This window comes from Pan troglodytes, chromosome 4 (assembly GCF_028858775.2).
Source record: "Pan troglodytes isolate AG18354 chromosome 4, NHGRI_mPanTro3-v2.0_pri, whole genome shotgun sequence".
In the NCBI taxonomy this organism is placed as follows: Eukaryota; Metazoa; Chordata; class Mammalia; order Primates; family Hominidae; genus Pan; species Pan troglodytes.
The window spans coordinates 3,973,372-3,998,676 of NC_072402.2; the positions used below are offsets into that span (position 1 = coordinate 3,973,372).

Genomic DNA, 25,305 nt, shown 5'->3' on the forward strand with positions numbered 1-25,305 from the left:
CCTGGTGAAGCTCCTGCAGTTAAACTGCTTATAAAGCTGTCTTCTGGGCACCCAAGGTTTGGGCTGCCATCTTGAACAGGAGCTACCAGCATGCTGATGACTGGGTGTGGGATGACCAAGAAGATGGCATGCGGGAGACGTCATGGGCTTGGCAACTCACAAACCGAGTAGGTGGTCCTGGGGGCTGGCATCCAACCTCAGTCCCTTCACAGTGTGTTCCTGCTCAGCCGGAGCCTGTGACTGTGGCCCAGGGCCCTGATTTTCCCAGCTGGAGCAGCTCTAGGGAAAGGCAGCCCGTTAGAGAAAGAGCAACTGCCGTGGGTGGGTTCTATTCCTGCCACGCATGACCTGTACCCATTATCAGGAGAGTATCAATGGCACCACCTTCTCCTAGAGAGAAGCTGGCATGCACTTGTGTGGCATGCTTGCCACTTATTTCTCCAAGAGATTACAAGATCCAGGACGACAGAGATGGTTTTATCCATCTTAGGACACCTTCTACTGCCAGCAGCCACTCCCTGAGTAAGGGCTGTAGAAACACATAATGAGCTTGAGTGTGTGTTGCTTGAAGAAAAGTAGTGTCTTTTATTGTTCAAAATTAGTAAAATTTGATATTTTTCATTGACTTCCCTGTGCTTGCTTGCACACTTAAATATTGTGCATTGATCTTACATCAACCCTTATACATATTTTCCCCCATTAATCAGAAAATGGAGAGGAGTTGTGTCAGTTAATGTTTCTGCAGACAACTTCACAGCAAAGGCTGCATGCTTACACCTTATTGTCACCCCAGGATGACGTGTATCCAAGGAGAATCTTTAGAGCACTTCCACCTGCATCATTGCACTGGCCTTTCTATGCGTGCTGTGAACTACACTAAGAGTCACCATGATTTCCAACCTACAGATAGGAAACTGGAGGTCCCAGGTCTACCCACGGTGACCTGCTCAGCAGAGCTTGGGCCAAAAGTCAGGTCTTCATGTGGTACTTCCAAAGGAGAAATTACAAAAGGTGAGAATAGTTTAAAATGCTGACAGTGGTTATTTCTGAATATGAGGTTCCGGACTTTTTCCTTATTTTGCTCATCATCTATGTTTTCCACTTTAGCCATAAGGAGCATTTGTTTGTCTTGCCTTGCTCTGCAGGGCATTCGGTTTGACAGGGCTGCTTCCATAGTGGAAGCTGTCTCTGAAGCATGTGTGATCACCTAGGAAGAAGCAATGTTGCACCCTAAGTGCTCATGGGGCAGGGCATCGAGAGGATCACATGGACAGCCGCCACCCACCCATGATGAGACCATTGCAAACGCAGGCCTGGGATGAGTCTCCAGATGCCCAGTGCTGGCTAGTCATGGTGTATACAGCTTAAATATAACCTACACACAGCATATATGTGGCCCACATATAGCCTGCATGTAGTCTACACACTGGCTACATACAGCCTATATATGGTCCACATAAAGCCTACATACAACCCACATGTAGTTCACATGATGGCTGCATACAGCCTACATACAACCCACATGCAGCCCACACAATGTCTCCATACAGCCTGCATACAACCCACATGCAGTCCACACCATGGCTCTATGTAGGGCTCCCTGCTGCACTGCCCCTCTCCTTGCCTCCCTCATCCTCCTTGCAGCCCTCCCTGGCTCTCCTTGGGCCACAGGAATGCCTCTCACTCACTTGCCATTTGCTTCACCAGGACCTCCTCAAGGTCTTCAAGTGAGATCCTGTCCTCCAGGGGTTGGACAAGGTCTCATCTTCCTGGAACCTCTGTCTTGGGCAGAAACAGAGCCTCCCCAGGTGTGCACATGAGCAGGGGCACTGGGACTCGGCGGCGCTGTGGGGCACAGTGAGAATTTGGGGTGGAGCGGCCTCTCCGAGGAGATATCTAAGTTGAGATCTGAAGAATTAGAAGTTAGCCATTCAAGGATCTGGAGAGAGCATTTTGGAGAGGGAGGAGCCTGGAGGAAGTCTTGGGTTGGGGAAGGTCAGTCCTTGGAGCTGGAGTCAAACTTGGAGGAGACACAGCAGATGTGGCTTCAGGGGACACGGTGAGTGCTTAGACATCATCCTGCACCTGACAGCAAGCAGAAGAGTCATTTTTTCTTTAATTAATACACTATTTTTTTAAGAGAAGTTTAAGGTTTACAGAATAATTGAGTGGAAAATACAGAAAGTGTCTATACATACTCTTACCCCCACATAAACAACACACATGCACACACACACACACACACACAGAGTTTTCTCTACTGTATTAAAATTTATTCTAATTACTGTAGAATTAATGTATTAGAATTTTCCAGAGAAACAGAACCAGATGACTGATAGGTCAACAGACCAATCAATAGACATTGTGAGAACAGGGTCACCCCGTGGTGGAGGCCACAAAGCCTCAGGAATGCAGACTGCAAGCTCAGGTTGAGCCTTCGTATTGTACATTCTGTGGGTTTTGACAAATATCAAACAGCACAGATCCACCATTACAGGATCACATAGAGTGTTTTCACAGCCCTAAAATCCTCTGTGCTCTGCACATTCATCCCTCCGTTCCCCCAGTCCCTGGCAACCAATGATCATTTTCTCTTTTGCCTTTTCCAGAATGTCATGTAGTTGGTATCATACAGTGTGCAGCCTACTGAGACTGTCTTCTTTCACTTAGTAATATGCATTTAAGGTTTCTTTATCCCTTTTTGTGGTTTGATAGCTCGTTTCTTTTTATTACTGAATCTTATTCCATTGTCTGGATATACTGCAGTTTGTTTATTCACTCACTTATTGAAGGGCATCTTGTCCTTCCATAGTATTGGCAGTTATGGATAAAGCTGCTATAAACATCCATGGGCAGGGTTTTGTGTTATCCTGAGTTTTCAATCCAGTTGGGTAATTCCAAGGAGTGCAATGGCTGGATCATATGGTCTGAGTACACTTAGTTTTGTAGGATTTGCCAGACTGCTTTGCAAAGTAGCTGTGCCATTTTGCATTTTCACTAGCAATGAATGCAAGTTCCCATTGTTCCACATTCTTGCCAGCATCTGGTGCTGTCAATGTTTTGGATTTTGGTCATTCTAATAGGTGTGCAGTGGCCTATGAGGCATTTTAATCAGAAGGGTCACAGGAACTGACTGACATTTTCAAAGATGATTCTGGCTGCTCTGGGGCAGAGTGATGGAGATCAGCAAGGATGCAGGAATGGCAGCCAGGTTGGGGGCGGCGGGCCTGGGTGAGGGCAGAGTATGGAGAAGAAGAGATACCACGTGTCACACATGTCAGGGAATACCCGACAGGACTGGCCCAGGGGTTGGGCTGGGAGAAGATGGAAAGGGAGTCCCTAGTGTCATTGTGTGAGCTGCCAGCTGGGTGGTCATGCTCTCCCAGACACAAGACACTTCCTAAGCTCTGGGTTTCCATCAGGAACCCAGTGGAGGTGTCACAGAAGGTTAGGGCTTTGAAGTCTCAAGCTCTAGGGAGAGGGGGGGAATTGGGACATGCATCAGGGCTCACCCTAGAACACCCTATCTCCTCCTGTCCCCCAGCTCTTTCCTCTGGCTCCTGCCACTCCTCAGATCTTAGTTCAAATATCATGTCATCAAGGAGACCCTCCACTTTCCCCATGAGGGTGGAGCCTGTCGTTCCCTGTATGATGCACAGGACCCAGAATTTCCTGGACCCTAATACCCACTACTCCTTCAGACTTCAGGGTCTTCCAGGGCACTGCTGTCTGTGTCATTCTCTCTGCTTCTGTAGCCGATTGAATTATAGGCTCCAGGTAAATATTCATTAAATAAGCAGAACTTATACAAATATCATAAAAAGTGGCTCCAAGTACTTGGAGGATGCAGTGAATTATAAAAAAGCAGAGCAAGAAATCCAATAGTTCATGATGAATACTCGTTCCAAACTGTCTTCTTAAAATTGCACAGCTAAATATCAGCATTTTCATCTTCTTTTGTAATTTGCCTCAATGGTTGTCCCAACAAAATCAATAACTGCCCTGAGTTCCCACCCCCCAGCAGCCCCATCCCTCTGCAGCTGCTCTCTTCTCTTCTGGACAGAGGGGTCCCGAGGTAGTCAAGGTGCCAAATCACTATCTTTTTCCTCTTCGGAATCTCAACATGTTTCCCATCATATGTCAACAGAAGAGACCCAACTTACATGCAAACGCCACTGAATGAGACGCTGGAAATTTGATCCAAACTTATAAAGCATGGTTAATCATTTTTATCTGACAATTTCAGATTTGCAATAGTAATTGCACAGGTACCTGCCATCCGAAAATGTACTGGAGAAGCAAAACAAACCAAGCGAATTGCACTAGCATCCCGGAGAGTGTTCTGAAACCTCAGGTTCTACATAGGAGAGATAGGCTTGGATGGGATCTCAGATCGGCTTCCACATCTACTATTACCTAACAGCAGAGGCAAGAGGTTGAACTTACAAAATCCCAGCTCTCATAATAGAGCTGGTTCTGAAACCGCGAAGGCCCTCTAGATAAGCCGTGATATTACATTCAGCAATGCCCAGAATGATGCAATTTGGTTTCCCAGGTCAGCCTAGTTTGTTTTGCTAAACTGTGTGTATTGTAATCCAAAATCCTATGCTACACAAACATCAATTAGTTAGCTCTGACCTAATGATAATGATCTTGCTGCATATTAAAGTCAGCTGATACCTTCCCTAATTAGAGAAGGCTCCAATTATAGTTAACCCAAAGGTCAGGCTCCCAGCTCTCAGGGCTGAGCGAGGCATTGGAGCTGATAGGGGGTATCATGGAAATTAGCCATGCAACTCTCACGTCGCCTAATGGCAACTCGGAGGGAGACACTTCATATTTCCATGTGCTATTCCTGACCCCAAGTGTGGTTCTGTGGCCAGCTTTCCACCTGGGCCGCCAGGATGTCCTTTTTCTCCCTTTTGTTCTCAACATTTCCCCGGCCATTCTTTTTCCTATCTGGGTGGGGAAAACTACATTTAATCACCTCATAAATATGAATGAGTCACTATTCTTGACAAATTATTAATTGGGATGGTATTTTCCAATGTTTTGTAGCAATTAAAGAACTTAAATAAAATATTCATATGCATTTCTTAATTAAAACATTTTTCTTAAAGTGTGTTGGTGTCATGGCGTTAAGCCTTTTAGTGTCTCTCTGCTCTATGGCTCTGATTTTGAAATGTCCACACCACACCTAGCTCATTCTCCTCTGATTTTTTTTTCCATTAACCAGTGCAAACCCCTATTGTCAAAAACATCTCATACAAACATGACCAGAGATGCCATATATTATGAAAAAATTACAGAAATTCTCACAATGAGCAGTCACATTCGGTACAAAAGTCCTCCCTATCTGCTGTTATCTCGTATTCATAGAAATGAGTTAAATAACCATAAACATAAAATGACAAATATTAGGTAGCTTTTAATTCTATACATTTTTAATCTAAGAAAATAGCAGTTGTATTTTACTATTGACACTGTTTTCAAAAAGACAACTCTCCTAAATATATGTTTATAACACATATGTGTATGTGATCAAAAAATCGTGCTTTCAAAATAAATCAAACATGGGTACAATAAAGACTGTTTAGATTTAAAAGTGCACTTATCAAATGAGTTTTACTTTCAGGCACACTCCCAGTCCAGCAAATAACTGTCTCTCAAAGCTTAGATTTATCCAATCAATGGCGTAACCTTTTTATTCCTGTAAAAGTGCAGTAAGATCCCCATCTAGAAAGCTAAACATAGGAGCAAAAATTACTACCACGAGAAGCTTTGTAGAATATATTGCATTGTTTCCATACCGCATGTACCTGAAGGATTTCTGGAAGGTCAGCAAATTTAACCACGAGAAGACACTGTATTTGAATATTCATTATGTCGTGATGCTGACAGAAAAAAAGAACTGTCAGAAACATTTACCGAAAGAAATCATTTCAGTGTCTCACTTCTGAAGCAGCAAGCAGGCCTCCAGCCTAGGCCTGAGCTTCTCTCACTTTCCAGGGATTATTTTCACCACAGGAGGGCTCCCATATGAAAAATAAACTATTTACAGAGAAATTAATCATAAAAATAGAAAGTTGGCACAAAATGCACTAAAATAAAGCTAATGTGATATTCGCTGTTCATCACAGATTAAACACTTGAAGACCAACCTTCAGGAACCCCAAATACTCCAACCACCTGCCGAACACAGGGCAGTTACTGACGAACTCCGGCAGTTCTCCAACCACGGCCCAGCAAAGCCAGGTGCACACGCTGCCTACCACAGTGCCATCTCTACAGTTTATTGACGTAGAAAAGAGAGTCATGTGTCTCTATAACTTTAAAAATATTACCTTTGTGATAGTTTGCTGAGAATGATGGTTTCCAGTTTCATCCATGTCCCTACAAAGGACATGAACTCATCACTTTTTATGGCTGCATAGTATTCCATGGTGTATATGTGCCACATTTTCTTAATCCAGTCTATCGTTGTTGGACATTTAGGTTGGTTCCAAGTCTTTGCTATTGTGAATAGTGCCACAATAAACATACGTGTGCATGTGTCTTTACAGCAGCATGATTTAAGGACAAAAAACCAAACACTGCATGTTCTCACTCATAGGTGGGAACTGAACAATGAGAACACATGGACACAGGAAGGGGAACATCACACACCGGGGACTGTTGTGGGGTGGGGGAGGAGGGAGGGATAGCATTAGGAGATATACCTAATGTTAAATGACGAGTTAATGGGTGCAGCACACCAACATGGCACATGTATACATATGTAACTAACCTGCACGTTGTGCACATGTACCCTAAAACTTAAAGTATAATAAAATAAAATAAAATAAAATATTATCCATCCATCAATCAATCTACTTATTTATTCCTGCTCTCCCCCTCCAATTTTACTGCACACCTATCATGGGTCTAACCTGGCTGGGCTCAGAGCTCCTGGGAATATGCTATTGGACAAATGGAGATCTTTCCTTTTGGGGAACATCAATGTTTTATCCTTTTTTCTTCCTGAGCAAGACGTTCCCACTGGGGATGGACCTAATAACTTTGAGGAACACCCCGAGGCCTGCTCTCAAGGAGGCACAGGCTGGGGTGGAAGGCCGCCCCCACTGTGGGCCTCCAGGGGCTGGGAGCTCTCATTTCCAGGTGTTCTCCACAGGGAATGAGGTGCGTGGCAAGTTTTCTGTATAAGTGAAGAGCTAGCCGAGCAACATTTTTATTTTACGACTGAAAACAGAGCATCGGAGATTTTTACGCTTGTTTTAATTCGGATTGCAGGCAATCTACTTGGATTTTTCCACTAGAGCTTCAAAACTGTGGGCTTCATTTTCTTCATCTTTACCATGAGAGGTGGGATTTCCAAGGCACCACCTCCTGGGTCTAAACTTCTGCCGTTTACACATCTTGTTTGGGAAGATGGACTCATTTTTAATGAATTTGGTTTTGTGTCTTTCTCTGATAAAAAGGGAAGACAGGTGACAGAGCAAGACTCCGTCTCAAAAAAAAGAGAAAAAAAAAAGGGAAGACAGACTCCTGCTCGGAACACACGAGGGCTGCTCCTCACTGCCCGATTGTGCCCTCAAAGCCGCGCTGAGACAGAACGGCACCAGACATGGGTATAGGAGACCTCACCCCCTTTCTAAAGCCCAGGGCAGAGCCCTGCAGAGAGCCCCAGCCTTCAGGAGGCAGGGTGGACCTTCAGCCTCGGCGGCCTGACTCCCTGATGGCAAAGCTCTGCCCCCGACACACAAAACAGCTCCCTCCCAGGGTGAGATTGAAATGCAGGTGGCGTGATGTCCAACAACCGGTCTGGTGTTTTTTGGCGTCATAGGGACCTAAGCAGACCCGGAAACCAGCCGACTGGCAGAGCTTCAGTCAGGGGCTCTGCCCTACCCAAGCTTGGTTTTTATGAGGACAAAAATTTCACTCATCACTTCACAGGATGTCCAAAGAAAACAGAAGTCCCTGGAAAGGCTGAGTCTCTTGGAAACGTTGACTACTGCTAGAGTTCACAGATTTCAATGATGCCGTGTCGTGGACTGACTGTCCTCATGGCTCTGCACCCGCAGAGGTGGCTTTGCAAGAGCGACAGTCAGTGAGGCGTTTGCTCGGCACCGTTTTTTCTGGTCCGATGGCTACTTGTTTTTGTTGTAGTTTTTAACACATTTTCACCATCATTATCAGCTTTAGATGCAGAAAGGCTTTTGGAATTGCACCTTTTAAACACCGATGTGACTCAGCTGCCATCTGTTCTATTTTTTTTTTTTTTTTTTTTTTGGAGATGGAGTCTCACTCTGTTGCCCAGGCTGGAGTGCAGTAGCGCAATCTCAGCTCCGCCACCAAGCCCAGCTAATTTTTTGTATTTTAGTAGACATGGAGTTTCACGGTGTTGCCCAGGCTGGTCTCGAACTCCTGAGCTCAGGCGATCCGCCTGCCTCGGCCTCCCAAAGCGCTAGGATTACAGGTGTGAGCCACTGCACCCAGCCAGCTGTCATCTATTCTAAACACACAGAACTGTGTTCATCTTCAGATCTCGAAAATAAGCCAAAAATGTAAACTCTGGGAATTTGTGTATATCTGTATCCATCTATATGATCACATGTACATATATATGCATCTCATATGGATCCTACATTTTTATCTCTTTATATTTTAAAAAAGCATATTGTTTGTGGGGCTTGGAGGGTTGGCCGTGTGTATTCCTCCTAATACATGCTTTCTGGACTTCTCATAATCTGCTTTCGTCTTGCTTTTAGCAGAGTATGATTTCAGAAGTCAAAAAATCCAGAATATGCCAGGAGAGCGTGATTGTGAAATATGCTATGTGCATTTTGTGGCAAATGTCCAGCTACATGGACTGCTTAAAATCTCGGATTGGATCAATGTTCACGGCCACTAGCTTTACTTAGAGAATGAAACTTCCCCAGTGGTCATTAATTGCTCAGTAAACTGTCTGAAGATTCCATGTTGTTGTGGGATTAATAAAGCCCACATTAAGAAAGATGAAGTTAATCATGAAGTTGGAGGGGCTCCTTCATCACGGCCTCACACCCACTGTCACTGGCTCCCACCATGAGCACCTAAAGACCATCGTGAGCCCTGCAATAGGAATGAGTAGCTCGGAAACTGAAGTGCTGGGCAGGGATTCGCTAGGTGTAAATCACATCTTTTGAGATCTTTGGATTTTTTGGTTCACACTCCTGGTTCCCGTCTTACACAGAGTAGCAGGGAGAGCCAGGGCTCAGCGGTTGCGGGACTATCTCCCGGGACGGAAGGTGCAAGGTCCTGGCTTTCCACCTGTCCCTCGGAGACCCCCTGGAGCCAGGAGCAGGTGATTAGGCACCATGGAAGTCAGGGGCTCAGGGGTGGCCGGGGAGCACCTCATGAGGGGCGGGATGGGCAGACTTCACCACACTCTCATGTTTGAACCAGGACAGTTTTGCTTCCTGCGGAGCTGTGAGCAGGCCAGGAGTGGAAGCTCTTTCTGTGGAGGGGACCCCGCATGGACTCAGGTATTCAGGGTTGAGGAGGTGGGCAGTGTGTGTGTGTGTGTGTGCGCGCGTGTGTGCGCCTGTGTATGCACACTTATGTGTGTGTGCATGTGCACACCTCTGCATGTGTGTGTGTGGGGTGTAAGCATTTATGTGTATATGTGTGTATGTGTGATATGTGTGTGTGATGTGTGTACCCCATCTATGTGCATATGAGTGTGCTGTGTGAGTGTATATGTGTATGGTGTCTGTGTGCATGTGTGATGTGTGTGGTGTGTATCTGTGATATGCGTGTGGTATATGTGTTATGTATTGTGGTGTGTAATATGTGTATATGTGTATGGTGTCTGTGTGCATGTGTGATGTGTGTGGTATGTACCTGTGATATGCGTGTGGTATATGTGTTATGTATTGTGGTGTGTAATATGTGTATATGTGTATGGTGTCTGTGTGCATGTGTGGTATATGTGGTGTGTATCTGTGATGTGTGTGGTATATGTGTTATGTATGGGTGATGTATAATGCGTGTGTATCTATGGTGTGTGTTCAATGTATGTGTGATATGTGGTACGTGGGGTGTGTATGGGTGTGTGGTACAAGAGATTTGATGTGTGTGGTGTGTGATGTTAATTTGTAGTGCATGTGTGGTGTGTGTGGTATGAGCCTGTGCTATGCGATGTGTGTTATGTGTAGTTGTGGTGCGTGATGTGTGGTTTATTGTGTGTGGTGTGAGTGGTGTGGTATGTGTGGTGTGTGATGTGTGCCATGTGGTATATGATGTGTGACATGTGTGAGTGTGTGTGATGTATGGGGTGTCAGTGTGTGGTGCAGGTGGTGTGTGATGTGCCTGGCATGTTTTATCTTAGTGTGTGGTATGTGTGATGTGAGCCTGTGGTATGTGATATGTGTTATGTGCAGTATACTGTGTGTGCTGTGTGGCATGTATAGTGAATGCGTTATCTGTGGTGGGTGATGTGTGATGTGTGTGGTTGTATGGGTGTGTGATGTATGATGTCAGTGTGGTGTGTGATGTGTGTGGTATGAGCCTGTGGTATATGATGTGTATTATGTGCGGTATCCGGTGTATGATGTGTGGTATGATTTGTGTGGTATTTGTGGTGTGTGGTGTGTAATGTGTGTGTTGTGTGTGTGGCATGGGAGGTACGTAGTTTGTGGTGTGTGGAGTGTGTTGTGTGTGTGCGTGGTGTGTGATGTATGTGGTGTGTGATGTGTGTGGTATGAGTTGGGTGGTATCTGTAGTGTGTTGTGTGTGTGGAATGTGATGTATGTGGTGTGCTGTGTGTGGTATGAGTTGAGTGGTATCTGTGATGTGTGATATGTGTTGTGTCTGTGGCATGTGATGTATGTAGTGTGTGTTGTGTGTTTTGTGTGTGATGTATATGGTATGTGGTGTGTGGTGTTTGATACGAGTAGTTTGGTATCTGTGGTGTGTGATGTGTCTGTTTAGCATGTTATGTATGTGGTGTGTGTTTTGTGGTGTGTGGTATGAGTTGTTTGGTATCTGTGGTGTGTGGTGTGTGTATTGTGTGTGGTGTGTGTGATGTATGTGGTATGTAGTATGTGGTGTGTGGCGTGAGTTGTGTGGTATGTGATGTGTGTGGCGTGTGGCGTGTGCTGTATGTGGTGTGTGGAATGTGTTGTGTGTGTGTGGTGTGTGACGTGTGTGGTGTGTGGTGTGTGGTATGAGTTGTGTGGTATCTGTGGTGTGTGATGTGTGTGGTGTGTGATGCACGTGGTGTGTGATATGTGGCATGAGGTATGAGTTGTGTGGTATCTGTGGTGTGTGCTGTGTGTGTGGTTATTGTGTATGTGGTGTGTGATGTGTGGCGTGTGATGTGAGTTGTGTGGTATCTGTGGTGTGTGAAGTGTGTGTTGTGTGTGTGGTGTGTGATGCACGTGGTGTGTGATGTGTGGCGTGTGGTATGAGTTGTGTGGTATCTGTGGTGTGTGATGTGTATGGTGTGTGATGCATGTGGTGTGTGATATGTGGCATGAGGTATGAGTTGTGTGGTGTCTGTGGTGTGTGATGTGTGTGGTGTGTGATGCACTTGGTATGTGATGTGTGGCATGTGGTGAGTTGTGTGGTATCTGTGGTGTGTGATGTGTGTCTTGTGTGTGTGGTGTGTGATGCACATGGTGTGTGATGTGTGGCTTGTGGTATGAGTTGTGTGGTGTCTGTGGTGTGTGATGTGTGTGTGGTGTATTGTGTATGTGGTGTGTGATGTGTGGCATGTGGTATGAGTTGTGTGGTGTCTGTGGTGTGTGATGTGTGTGTGGTGTATTGTGTATGTGGTGTGTGATGTGTAGCATGTGGTATGAGTTGTGTGGTATCTGTGATGTGTGATGTGTGTGTTGTGTGTGTGGTGTGTGATGCACATGGTGTGTGATGTGTGGCTTGTGGTATGAGTTGTGTGGTGTCTGTGGTGTGTGATGTGTGTGTGGTGTATTGTGTATGTGGTGTGTGATGTGTGGCGTGGTATGAGTTGTGTGGTGTCTGTGGTGTGTGATGTGTGTGTTGTGTGTGTGGTGTGTGATGCACATGGTGTGTGATGTGTGGCTTGTGGTATGAGTTGTGTGGTGTCTGTGGTGTGTGATGTGTGTGTGGTGTATTGTGTATGTGGTGTGTGATGTGTGGCGTGTGGTATGAGTTGTGTGGTGTCTGTGGTGTGTGATGTGTGTGTTGTGTGTGTGGTGTGTGATGCACATGGTGTGTGATGTGTGGCTTGTGGTATGAGTTGTGTGGTGTCTGTGGTGTGTGATGTGTGTGTGGTGTATTGTGTATGTGGTGTGTGATGTGTGGCGTGTGGTATGAGTTGTGTGGTGTCTGTGGTGTGTGATGTGTGTGGTGTGTGATGCACTTGGTGTGTAGTGTGTGGCGTGTGGTATGAGTTGTGTGGAATCTGTGGTGTGTGATGTGTGTGTGCAAAGCTTCAGTTTACCAGTCAGTAGGGTGGGCATGAGGTCCCCCTGTTTACGGGGCTTCTTGAATTTGGGATGGGAGGAGGTGTGAAAGCAGCTGTGGGCGCACCAGCTGGAGCGGGGCGGCCTTCCCCAGCCTTGAGGCTGATCTTCCTCCTGACCCGGCGCGGTGGGGCTGGGTCCCAGGCTGGCTCCCCGCCCTCCCTCCTACTGTGATCCCAGGACCCTCGGCCACCGCCCTTCCTGCCCAGGCCCGTCCTGGGACCCGGGTGGCCCTCGTCATAGAAGGCTGTGTTGCCCCCAGCAAGAGCAAAGCCACCGCTCCACGCCTGCCCGGGGAATTGGTGGCCGAGCTTATCTGGGTCCACTGGTCCACGCGATGCCCCATGAGGGGCCAGGAAGGGTTCAGGCTTGGAAATGTCGGACGGGGACGACTCTGGGCCTTGCTGGTTGGTGGAGCTGGGAGCAGCTTCATTCTCCTCTGACTGTGTGGACACAGCCCTCAAGGGGAGAGGGCCGCATCCTTGTTCCCCGCCTTCCTCGCCATGACTGGACGCTGCGGGGCGCCCTGTCCCTGCCTGGAGCTCTTCCAGCTCAGGGCCCCATCAGCGCCACCACCTTGGACTGCCGCCATCCAGGGCGCAGGGCCCGCTGCCCCACACCTGAGGGACACAGCCAGGCTTTCTGCTTGGCCTGCTGTTCTCTACGTCTCACAGGCGTCTTGCTTTCCACCATGCATCTTCAAAATCTGCCCAAATGTCCTTTTATTAAAACTAGTCGGCCGGGCGCGGTGGCTCACGCCTGTAATCCCAGCACTTTGGGAGGCCGAGGCGGGCGGATCACGAGGTCAGGAGATCGAGACCATCCTGGCTAACACGGTGAAACCCCGTCTCCACTAAAAATACAAAAAATTAGCCGGGCGTGGTAGCGGGCGCCTGTAGTCCCAGCTACTCGGGAGGCTGAGGCAGGAGAATGGCGTGAACCCGGGAGGCGGAGCTTGCAGTGAACCGAGATCGCGCCACTGCACTCCAGCCTGGGCGACAGAGCGAGACTCCGTCTCAAAAAAAAAAAAAAAAAAAAAAACTAGTCGACAAGGTCCCAAAGCCCTAGCTGTTCGGCGTGTGTGTGTGTGTGTGAGCGCGCGCGTGCGTGGGGTTAAGTGTTTCCATAATTGCATCTCTCTTGAAAATCAAAACAGAACAAACCGTGCTTTATGTACGAGTAAGAGTCATGATTCAACAATGGGGCCTGCCTGAAGGAGCTGCCTATTTAGTCACATACCACAGCAACCTACTGGCTTGTCATTTTATGATCTGGCACGGAGCCGACGGCGCACACGCTGTCTTGGGCAGCCTCGGGAGCCCGTGACAGTGCTGTGTGACCAGCGGAGGCCAGTCCTGTCCTTCAGATGCTGTGAAGGGCTTGTGCTGGGTGGTAAATAGCACAGGACTTTTCCAAGCCCACCACAAGGCAGGCGACGCGCATAAAGGCATTTCCATATTTCTGCAAACTCACAAAGTATGAGACGTTTCCCTTTATATTTAATAAAGATCTCCTCCGTCAGCTGCAGACAGTGATAAGTGTAATATCCTTAAATGGTTAATCCAGGGATCATGGCTCAAGTGCTTTCCGAGGGCTGGGGCAGAAAGGCTGTCGGTAGCTGCTGTGTGCATTTCATAAACCCAGGGAAGAAATATATATTTTTTTGATTTGGCTTTTTACTCTATCTTAAATGCTTTATTTTTCAGGGGCGAGATAAGGCCTGGTTCTTCACATAAAACTAGAGCTTAGCCGTTCCTGCGTCTCCCTCCGTTAAGGAAAAGGTCCTGTCTGTGCACAGATGTCTCAGATTAAATTGTATCTCATAGTCCTTACAGTGCTCAGCACTAGATGAACTGCCAACAGGGCCGTAGGCAAGAACTAAATTGCTTTGGTTTCAGTACACAGTGAATTTGGCTCAGACAAGCTGAATCAGTACATTAAATGCGAATCCCTCACAGATTTGAAAGCAGCCTTTAGCACAATTATTGACTGTGAGTGATGATTGCGTCTAATTGAAGGAGACTTTTGCTACCTGTGGCTCTGCTGGAGTCCACCCGCGCCGCGGCGGGCGCTGCGTCTTAATTCAATGTTCCGGCTTCAGAGCAGCCGTGGAAGCCGGGCCCTGAAGTGTGTACACATGGTCGATAAACTGTAATAAACTTTACGGGTTCGGTAACGAGGCTGAGTGTATAATTCAATTTTTTAATTCTGGAAAAGAAAATAGCTAACAAGTATGTCGGGCTGCAATAATGCATTACTTCCCCACGTGCGGCCACCTCCCCCGAAACAGGAGGAGGCCCGACTCCCCACCGAGGGTCGCCCCTGGCTGGTTTCACGCCTTCCCGGGGAGGGCCAGCCCGGCTGCTTGGACGAGCACCAATTCTCAGCAAATTTGTGAGGCAAACAAAATAATGTGACAATTTCGTATCTTTTGTTATGGAGGTTATGCCAAGGATCCGGGAAACGGATGGATTTCTTAACAGATTCCGCCGGCCTGCCTAGACCCAGCCTGTCCTGAGTAACTCCTGCCCTGGCCACCAGGCTCCAGATATGGCTTAATCCTGCCCAAAAGTTACTGATTTTTCTCAGGGAACTAAAGGCAGTTTTCTTATGGGTCTTACATTTAGAATCTTATTTTTTCGTGTTCTTTGAAAAAGGCACACACACACGCATGCACACACGCACACACACCAGCAGACCCTGTCAATGTGTTGGCTGTGGATGTCTCTTTCCCCAAGTGCATGTGTGTGTGCGTGTGTGCATGTATGTGTGCGTGTGCATGTGTACTTGTGTGTGTGTGCATGTGTGCACGTGTGTGTGCATGCCTGTGCACTGTGCGTGTGTGCATGTGTGTGCATGCGTGTGCACGTGTGCATGTGTGTGCGTGTATGTGTGCATATGTGTGTGCATGTCTGTGCACGTGTGCGTGTGTGTGCATGTGTGCGTGTGTGTGCGTGTGTGCATGTGTGTGCATATGTGTGTGCATATGTGTACACACGCACATGTGGTTTTAACCCATGGGCAGTTTTCTAGTTTGAGCAAATTCATTTTGAATGAACACTTGGGTCACTTGACATAATTTTCAAGAGCATTTTATGGCAGGATTTGTAAATAAATTCCTTTCCTTCTCTGAAACTCAGAGCTCAGCCATGCTTCTCTGTGAACTCATTCCTTAGGCTTTGCACAATCCTGGTCTCCAGGCTTGTTTGCCATTAATCTTCCTTGTGAGGAATGGGCCAGTGTCCACATGGATTTGTGCTATGATTTTTTGTAAATTGGAGCATTTGTTAGAGCAATAAACACACAACCCTACCCAGGACTGAGTTGATTCTGAAAGCAGTCGGAACGACAGAAGTTCATTCTCCGCACTCACAGGGGCCCAGGGTATGCCTGGCTGCCTCGCACCCCCAGGTCCCGCAGCTGTGACACGTCTGCTGCCTCTGGACCCAGGTCTCAGCTCACATCGGCATGTCTGTGAGCCTGTCTCACAAAGACTCAAGATGAAGCATTTCTGCTGGGTTCACTAGAAGCCTGTGTAGCATTTTGTTCAGTGTTTAAATTGGGAACAAAATATTAATTCACCATTTCAAGGTGATTGCCTCACCCTTTCTTTTTAAAACTCGAGTCAGCCCCTTGGGAAATCATTCTAGGGGTCTGGAAGGGGTTGGGGGCAAGGCACTCACCAGGTGCCTTCTTAGACCTTATCTCTGAATCTCAGGGGAGGCCACGGAGAAACGTCTGCCCTGCATCCAGCAAGATTCTCATGAAAAGAAAAAAGGACACTCTTTACAATTTAAGAACTTCCAAAACAATAGCTAAATGCGAGGTGACAAACACTTGTCTAGTGTCATTATTTTTGATTTCTCATTTATTCAACAACACCTGTTTACTAAGTGTTATGAAAGAAATGTTTGGAGGCCTCCAAAATTTATATTTTCAAACTTTAGGCACCAATGTGATGGTATTTGGCAGCGTTTGGCAGGCGATTATATAATGAGAGCTGCACCCTCATGAACGGGATTAGTGCCCTTCGGAGAAGAGGCAGGGGGACTTCCTTCCTCTCTGCCACAGGGAGAAGGGAGCCGTCTGCAGCCCAGGGGAGGCCAGCACCAGCCCCGACCTTACACACCTTGACCTTGGACCTCCCGTCTCCAGAACAGTGGGGAATGAATATGATGTGTAAGCCTCCCAGCATCTGGTGTTTTTGTTATAGCAGCTTCAGCTGCCTGAGACACTGAGCATAGCTGCAGCCGACGTTCTGGTGAGGCTCCAAGAAAGCAATTAGCCGTGAAGAGGCACAGACTCTACTTAAAAGGCGACATGAATCTCCCTTTAAGGAGATTCACTAAGGCAGGTGCTCACATACCTGACTGCACCCCAGTATATGGGTTTTAAACGTATGAATGACACACAAGAGGCTTGGTTCAATGCCTTTATCTGCTAGGGGTCGAATGCAATGACAGTTTACTGAATTAAATTGGATTGCAGAACTTAAGGAGAGGAAGTCAGTCTCTCCAGCAGGGAGCCCAGAGACACTGCTGTAGCACAGAAGAAAACTGAGTGGCTGAAGGCACTCACACTCTCTGCCATTTCCTATGTTTCCTAACCCTCCAAGCAGTGTGCATTTTTATTTGGAGAAATATTATTTTGGATAAGTGCAAGATTTACTAAAATAAATAACAAGCTCTTACAGGAAACTTCTAGACTCCATTGATTCAAGGGCAAAAAGTCTTGATTTTCTTTAAAAAGTTGGCTCTTGTAGAAGTTCTAGCACCCATAGTCCTCCTTCTGTTGGGACAAATATGCTGATTGCCAAGATATTGAATTTCTCAAGCCAATGGCTGCATGCTTTTATGGTTCTTTCTCACATAGTTTAGTAGGTGATTTAAGGCTATACTTATTATTAAAAAGGAGAGAACACTTCTCAACGGGGGCTCTATGAGCACGGCTATTCCAAACATGATGCCTGAGAGCTGTGATTAGACTTTTAAATGCAGAGGAGCCCCTTTGCTTTGCTCCCTCCTGAGATGCTATCTCACCAACCCTGATCCTGACCCAGTGGACACACGGCCTGGGCCCAGGCCACTCTGCAGAAGCTGGCAGGTCTATTCTGGTCTGTTGGCCACCTCCTGCCACCTACTTCCTCTGTTGAGCAAGCCTCATTGCCTGTGGGTTCTCACCCATCTTTCTGGGCAGGGTGCCATGGAGTTAGCCTGCTGTTTCCTACAGGGGTGACCTTGGGCACATGTCTTCTTCTCTCCATGCCTCAAGTTCCCATGGGGAAAGTGGAGAGGATGAAGCAGGCCCTACCCCCCGGGGTTGCTGGGGAGTCACCGTGCACAGACAGCTTTCTCAGGGGAAGTGTGTCTGGTACACTCTTAGTTCTCTGGACTGCTGGCCATTGTGGCTGTCACTGTCAACACTGCATTCAGTTTCCTGTGGCTGCTGCAACGAGTGGCCACACACTCAGTGGCTTAACATGACACAGATTCATTATCCCGCAGCTCTGGAGGTTAGAGTTCCAAAATGATTTCTATGGGGACAAAGTCAAGGTGTTGCCGGGGCTGGTCTTGCTGGAGGCTCGAGGGGGAAAACCATCACTTGGCTTTTCCAGTTTTCCAGAGGCCACCACTTCCTTGGTTTGTGTCCCTTTCCTCCACCCTCAGCACCAGCAGCATAGCCTCTTCTCTGCTCTCACCTCTGCGCTCATCCTTACATCTTCTCGTTCTCACTTGGATGCTCCTGCCTCTCTCTTCTGAGAACCCCTGTGATTAACTGGACCCTCCCAGAGAGGCCAGGATGATCTCCCCTTTTCAAGGTTCCCCCACCACATCCGCAAAGTCCTTTTTACCTTGTAGGGTGAGAGCCACAGGTCCTTGGAATCGGGACCCTGTCATCATTGGAGGCCATTATTCAGTCGACCACCAGTGCTACCCCAGCTACTGCTATGATCCTGCAATCCCTGTTACCGCTGACCCTTCCCCAGGGTCCAGCCTGGCTTTACTGTTGGGCAGAGAGATTGGTTCAGAAACCCACACGTGACCCAATCCAGGCTGATCCGAGCTTGTCCACAGTTTCGGAAGTTACTGCCCTTTTCCTTGGACTCACCGAATGTGGTGGCAATGTAAGCTGGAGATGCCAGAGGCAATGCCTTCTGACCTGTGGGAGCTTCCAGCTGAGGACGGAGCATCACAGAAGACAGCAGAAGGTAATGGCAGACAGACGGGGTCTCTTGGTCCGTGGCTGGGGATCCCAAACCTTGCTGTTCCTGAAGCCTGTGAACTCCTGGACTCCCCACTTTTAAGCAACAGAAATAAGCTCTGTTTAAACTGGTTTAATTTTTGCTTCGACTGTTCTTATCAGAAAACAATGTCATGTCCAATATGGCAGAAATTACAGCTCAGTGAGTCCTAATTTCATGCTGCTTTCCCCTTTACAGAAGGAAGAAATTCCTTCATGGTGATGGACATCTCTTGGTATACACAGTCCTCCCACTGCCGGCTTCAGGGTGGTTCTTGTGAAATCTGAGAAAGTAATTTTCTCTCAATGTGTATTTACAGTGGATTCATGTGATCACACTTAGCATTGTTTTTCAAAATGTGGTGACCACCAAACCATGATCATCGTTGCTTGTTCACTCAACATCTAAACAATCTAAGAACAAGTCGCCCCGCCCACCAGCTCATACATCTGCAGTTTCCAGCTTGGTGGGCTGTCAGCCACCAAGGATCCTGGTCCCAGAGTTACCTACACACATGCAGGTGAAGGCTGCACCTTGTTGCATGCAGCTCCATTGGTGCTCAGTGTTTCTTTCTGAATGTGCAGTTATCTCTGCATTTTCATATTCTCTATACATTTCAGTAAGTGCTGCTGGAACTGTTTTTTTGTGTGTGTATTTTTATGCTACTTTTGCAAACTGTAATGACATGTAAACATTCCACAGGGAAAGACAAACAACACAGATTGAATTTAGAAATAATTATGGCAAGAGGCGAGGGGCAAAGGAAACTCCAGTTGAGGCATTTGTCTTTCTTACCCTTGTGGGACCTGATACCATGGCCCTCGAGCCCATCCTAAACTCTTGCTAATTGTAGGATTGTCACATTGACATCGGCCATGCAAACTCCAGACCATCTCATCTTACTGAAGAGAGACCAGGATAGTCTTCCAAAGTCTCCCTGCATTGCTGTTTCTGGGCAACCCTGAGGGACCCTCCAAGGGCCCTTAACCTGCCTGGTGACTGTGAATGGTGTCAGCAGGGGTGACTGCCTCCTCTCCAGGTCTCTATGTCTATGTCTGCTGCTCACGGCATGGTGAGGTGGCTGCTCACTGAGTGCTTATATCCACAGCAGGTCTACAGGTCTGAGTGTCCTTGAACTTGGGGTCTCCAATGGCCAGGGTGGAAGAGGAGCAGTGTCTTTGCCAAATGTGATGGTTAACTTCAGGCATCAATGTGGCTGGGTTAAGAGATATCTAGATACCTGGGCTGGCCCACCGTCCACACACAGTCCATGAGTGTGAGCCTGCAGGCAAGCCATGCACACCCTGAGTGCCCACACAGGGCGGTCTTGCCCAGCTTTGTCATTACATGGGCCGGCACCCGGGCCACAGTGCAATGAAAGAGGCTGCCTTCATTACAGTGGGGACAGCACCCGCAATCCATGCAACTCCATAGAACACAGAGTCATCATCCTGCTGGGCACCTGGCCACCAGGAAGAGGATCAGGGCTCTTTGAGGAAGAGAAGGGGGGCCACACAGGGTGGCAGCCATCAGCCCTGCCATGGCTCTGCTGAGAAAGCATTGTTTCCCAAAGAGATAGACATTTGGTGCAGTGTACTGAGTAAGGAAGTTACACTCTCACTTAATGTGTGCAGGCACTATGCCATTGGCCGAGGGCTGAGGGCCTGGAGAGAACAAAATGGCAGAAGAAAGGCAAATGTACTCTTTCTTGTGGAGCTGGGAGATCCATCTTCTCCTGAACTTGGACCTCCAGGTTCTCCAGCCTGTGGACCATGGAACATGCACCCGTGGCCTCCCAGGTTCTCTGGCCTTTGGCCTCAGACTGAGAATTGCCCCATCAGCATCCCTGGTTCTGAGGCCTTCGGACTTGGACTGAGCCGCAGTGTTGGCATCCCTGGATCTCCATGTGCCGGGGGCCTGTCCCTATCATGGGACTTCTCAGCCTCCAATTCCCTTCATAAATCTCCTCTCATATATCTACATCTGTTTGCATCTGCATCCAGCCTATTGGGTCTGTGCTTCCAGAGAGCACCGACTATTCCACCAACCCTTCGCCATGTCACCCCAGGTCCCACACAGGCCCTGGAGCAGTTAGTTCTTGGCATCTGCCCTCGTCCCTGCCTGGAGCCCCTCAGCCTCCCTCTTCTGTTTCTGGCCTTGTCCGTTTAGTCCCAGAGCTCAGGTCAAGGGTCATGCAGGGAACAGACCCTTTGCCCTCTGCCCCAGCACTCAGGGGAGCTGTGGTAAGGCTGCTGGCTGCCACCCTCTGTAACCCTTCTTCTGTTCTGCGAAGAGCTCTGATTCTTGTCCTGGTGGTCAGGTGCCCAGCAGGACGATGACTGTGTTCTGTGGAATTGCATGGATCACGGGCACTGTGCCCACTCTGATGAAGGCAGCGTCTTTCATTGCCCTGTGGCCCAGGTGCTGGCCTAGGTAATGAGGTAGCCAGGCAGACTGCTCTATGTGGGCACTCAGGGTGTGTACAGCTCGCCTCCAGGCCCACGTTCATGGACTGTGTGTGGACCGTGGGCCAGTCTGGGCCAGCTCCCAGCCCCATGAGCCGCCTCGCCCAAAGACCATGCACGTCCTGCTCCTCCATGGCTATCAGCACTCTATGGCTGGCTGCTCACCGAGATCCTCCCACAAAGCCAGCCATGCATGGGGGGCTCCCACCTCATCCCACCTCATACAGCCCATCCATCCAGGGCTGCTCCTGGGACGTGGCTCACATGCCCTGCACACAGCGCGCCCCTTCCTTCCACGTGTGCCCTGGGGCTCTGTAACCCACTGTGCTTGCCTCCATGGATCAACCCCTAGATTCCTAAAGAAGCAGTCTGACCTCCTCAGGTTTCATGACTGCCTTCTGCTGCTAGTTAGACCAGGCGCGATATCATCTGTGCTGCCTCTCTCCACCTAGCTGCATTTGACGTGTGGTCTTGAATCTTTGAGTGGATACAGTGCATCATCTTCACGCAGAACCTGGGCAATGGGATGTTGAGCTTTCTCTATGTGTTTCAAAGCATTTTCTAAAAATTATTATTGGAATTTTCTGTCCTTGGAAAAAGAGAAGACAGGGTCATATTAAACGATGATAAAACAGATGTTGGAGCTATTTTGGTTTAAGTATGTTCTAAATGAGGAGTGATGTGTAGTCTTCCAGCAAACCCAGCAGAGGAAGATTCAGGTACCTGCCTAGCCTGTGAAGGTGCAGGGGCGCTGGCGGGGGGATGGACTTGGGTACAAGACAGTCAAGGCAGAGGCAGGGTGGGAGCCCGTCCCAAGGAGAGAGTCCCCGGGGAAGGGGAGCATCTGCTTCCAAGTCCCCAAGTTTGAAGACCACCCTCTGGGACCTGGCAATGCTGGCGGTAAGGGCAGGCCCAGCAGTCACCTCAGGGTCCTGAGAGGGTGAGTCCTGCCAAATGCCACACACAGGACTCCAGGGCAGGTTCTGATGCTTCCAGGGTTCCCGGGGCAGGTTCCCGATGCTTCCAGGGTGGTCCCCTCCCCATGGGTCGCACCCACTGAAGCCGAGGATGGAGTCTTGCTTGGGATTTTAGATCTCTTCTGTGGATGTGGCTCATGTTGGCCAGCTGTTGTAAAATTCTACAATGTATCTATTCTATATTATATAGAGAGTATATAGTTATATACATGTATACGGAGAATTAACATATTCTATATGCAAACCACATGCACACACACACACTCATGTATTAATGATTATAGTATATTCAAACCACATTCCTGGCACACACGCTACTATCCTTTGCACTACAATCACCCCCTATTCAGATAATGTGTAGGCTTGTATTTTCCTAACATTTTAAAGCATGAACCCCTAAGCCTCCTCCAGTGTAAATAATGCATTGAAGTAAAATATGGACTGTCAAACTTAAGCAACAATTAATTATATAGCACATAAATCCTTCCTTGGAAATGAGTAATACCCAGTCCTTTGTGCATAAATGTTTCTCTGAATTTTGTTTGAACTGCTAGCCTCATAACATTAGATGGTGCAGTCAGGATAATTTTCATTAGAAAAATAATTATAGGCTAAATACGGTTAATAAAACATTAACTATAAATTTGAATATTTTAAAAGCATGTCCTTCTAGGAGCAGCTTCTAATGAATTTTGATGAAAATACCATGATTACTTAAGAAAAAATAAATAGACATGATTATTATCCATAATTGTGAGATTGATGAATTACAAAAAAAAGCAATTTTAACTCAGAAAGAATTATTCTGCAAACCTATTTCATAAAATTGATAATTCTAGGAAGAAGAGAAAAAATAATTCTTTATGCTTGACAGAACATTATGCTTAATTTTAATCCCATTGTCGATTCATGAATTTGTAGTTATTAGTAAATCATAAAGCCTTCAAGTTTTAAAGTTTAAAATAATGTTAAAAGATGAACTTCTGTTGAAAGATTTGACCTCAGCTCTGAAGGGCGCTCTGTGCGGTTGGTGGGGCCTGAAGAGAGGCTGGGGCCGATCTTCTCTCAGCCCGTTCCATCCCTTCCCCGTGGCCTCATGCACTCATCCGTCCTCCCAGCAAACCTGCATCCTCCATACGTCCCTCAGTGAAATCCATTCCAGTCCTGTATTCAACACCAACACCAGCATCTATTCTAGACTCCCACACTTTGGGGACCGTGGGATGTGGGGCCTCGCCGGGTGACAGTAAACTCATCAGATACACTAACCTAGGCCACTTTCCAAGATGGAGAAATGACACTGAGGTGGTCCCTGTCCTGCTGGGTAACCAGCCCCACAACAGGGGGCTGCAGAAGGAGCTCTAGTCAGGGACGGCGGTCCTGGGGCACACAGAGCAGCACCTCGGGCCATCACTGACTGGGCCTTTTGCTGTGCAAGTGAAGCTTTGCCTGTGCTAAGAAGGCAGTGGACTACTGGTCCTGACATGCCCCAAAGAGGCGTCTCCCTTGATACCTGTCGCTGGGAGAAGCAATCTCAAAACTTGGTCACCTCTTCTCCCTTCTTACCTCCCACCCTCCCAAACACCCCACGCAGGAGGTAGAAGGCCCTACTTTCATGGACACCATTTCTCTGTAAAGAATTTAAAATAGTTTCTAAAGCACTTTTCCATGTCTTCTCTATTTTTATCCTTTCAGGAAACTTGCAAAGCCGTAATATTATTTTACTTTTTTGGTGTAAAATGGAGCCCAAAAGGCTGTAAGGTGTGGTCATCCTGCAGCAGCTGGGGCATGGAACACAGGGGAGCTGGCCTCCACACTGTGGGGTCTGCATTTGCTGTGGCAGACAAGCTCATGGAGATAACACCGCGCAAGGACAGTGAGCTGGAGAGAGGAGCCTGAGATGCTTGGGGTAAAGATGCTTTCACCTTTGGAGGCAGGTTCCTTCCATCCGAGCAGAGGGCCCTGGACAGCCCTTCGTGAAACCTAGCAGTGAGAAGGTGTGTCTAGACTTGCTTCCACCCACACAGTGCCCTGGTGTCCCTTAAACTTTCCCATCACTCAGGGCCTTGGGCAGCAGCTGCACGGAGCGGGACCCTCAGAGACACTGTTGGATGGTCCTTTAAGATGGCAGGTGTTCTATTCCATGCACGTTTTGTAGATGAGAAACTAAAAACCGATGAAGTGACTTGCCTAACTTAAGCCACCCAGCTAATACATTGTAAAAGGAACATTTGAATCCAGACGGGAGAACCTATGTTCTGCAGAGCTTGAAAGGGTGAAAGGAGGAAGAACTCTTGCTTCCCTAGGGAGCCCGGGGAGGGAGACAGAGCCAGGAGTTAAGAAACTGTCCATGCCTGAGAACTCCAGACTCTCACAAAGCTGCAAGCTGTGCACTATGACGCCCATTTGATAGAGAGGGAAACTGAGGCTCAGAGGTTCAAGGACGGAGACCGGTATTGATCCCAGCTCTGACAGCAATGCTCCACGCTGCCTCCACTGCACATAAAGAGAAATCTCCTGGGCGTTGGGACCTCTGAACCCCACGATAGCAGCTGGTCCCCGGATCTGGATGCCTGGCCCCACAGATAACCCGTTGAAGGCAGCATTGGAATCATGATGAGGCCGACACCATGGACGACCCCAGGAGGTGCATGTGGTGGGAAGTGGGTGGGCACGACCCCCAGGCCACCCATGCTGTCTTGACACTGGAGCTGCTGCCCTGGCCTCTGACCGGCTGGCCAGCCTCCGTGGCGCCTCCCCAACAAGCACTGGCTTCCGTGGCCTGAAGATCCCAGTGCAAATGAATCAGAAACACATGGCTGACTTTTCCCTGGAAATTACACGTGATTTGACAAAAGGTTAGAAGTCTCTGGCAAAATACGTTTGGGATTCTTTTATTGTCTAAAAGTTTGAAAAATAAGTTTGAGATGTTGCAAAAGCCTGAACACGGTGTTCCTTACTCATCATGCTGTTGAACAAGGAGTAAATAACTGCCTGTGTGACACCCCAGAGAAGCCCTTCCTGATGCAGTCGACGGGGGTGAGAACGTCGCGGGAAATATTGCCTCGCTAACCCCCACTTTGGGCTACACAGCGGCCTTGGAGAGGACCACGCTCTACAGGAAAAACATCAGGCTT

At 47.9% G+C, this 25,305-nt stretch overlaps 1 long non-coding RNA gene across 2 annotated transcripts in view; it reads right to left on the minus strand.

The window, feature by feature from the left end:
* LOC104006326 (uncharacterized) overlaps positions 1-25,305 on the minus strand; it is a 351,098-nt gene that overhangs the window by 125,615 nt on the left and 200,178 nt on the right. Inside the window, exon 6 of one of the 2 annotated variants that reach the window (XR_010157129.1) lies at positions 564-2,085. The exons of the other annotated variant lie outside the window; for it this stretch is intronic. This is a non-coding gene — a long non-coding RNA (uncharacterized LOC104006326). Of the gene's footprint in view, positions 1-563; positions 2,086-25,305 lie in introns of those variants that run through there. 2 annotated transcript variants of the gene reach the window in all.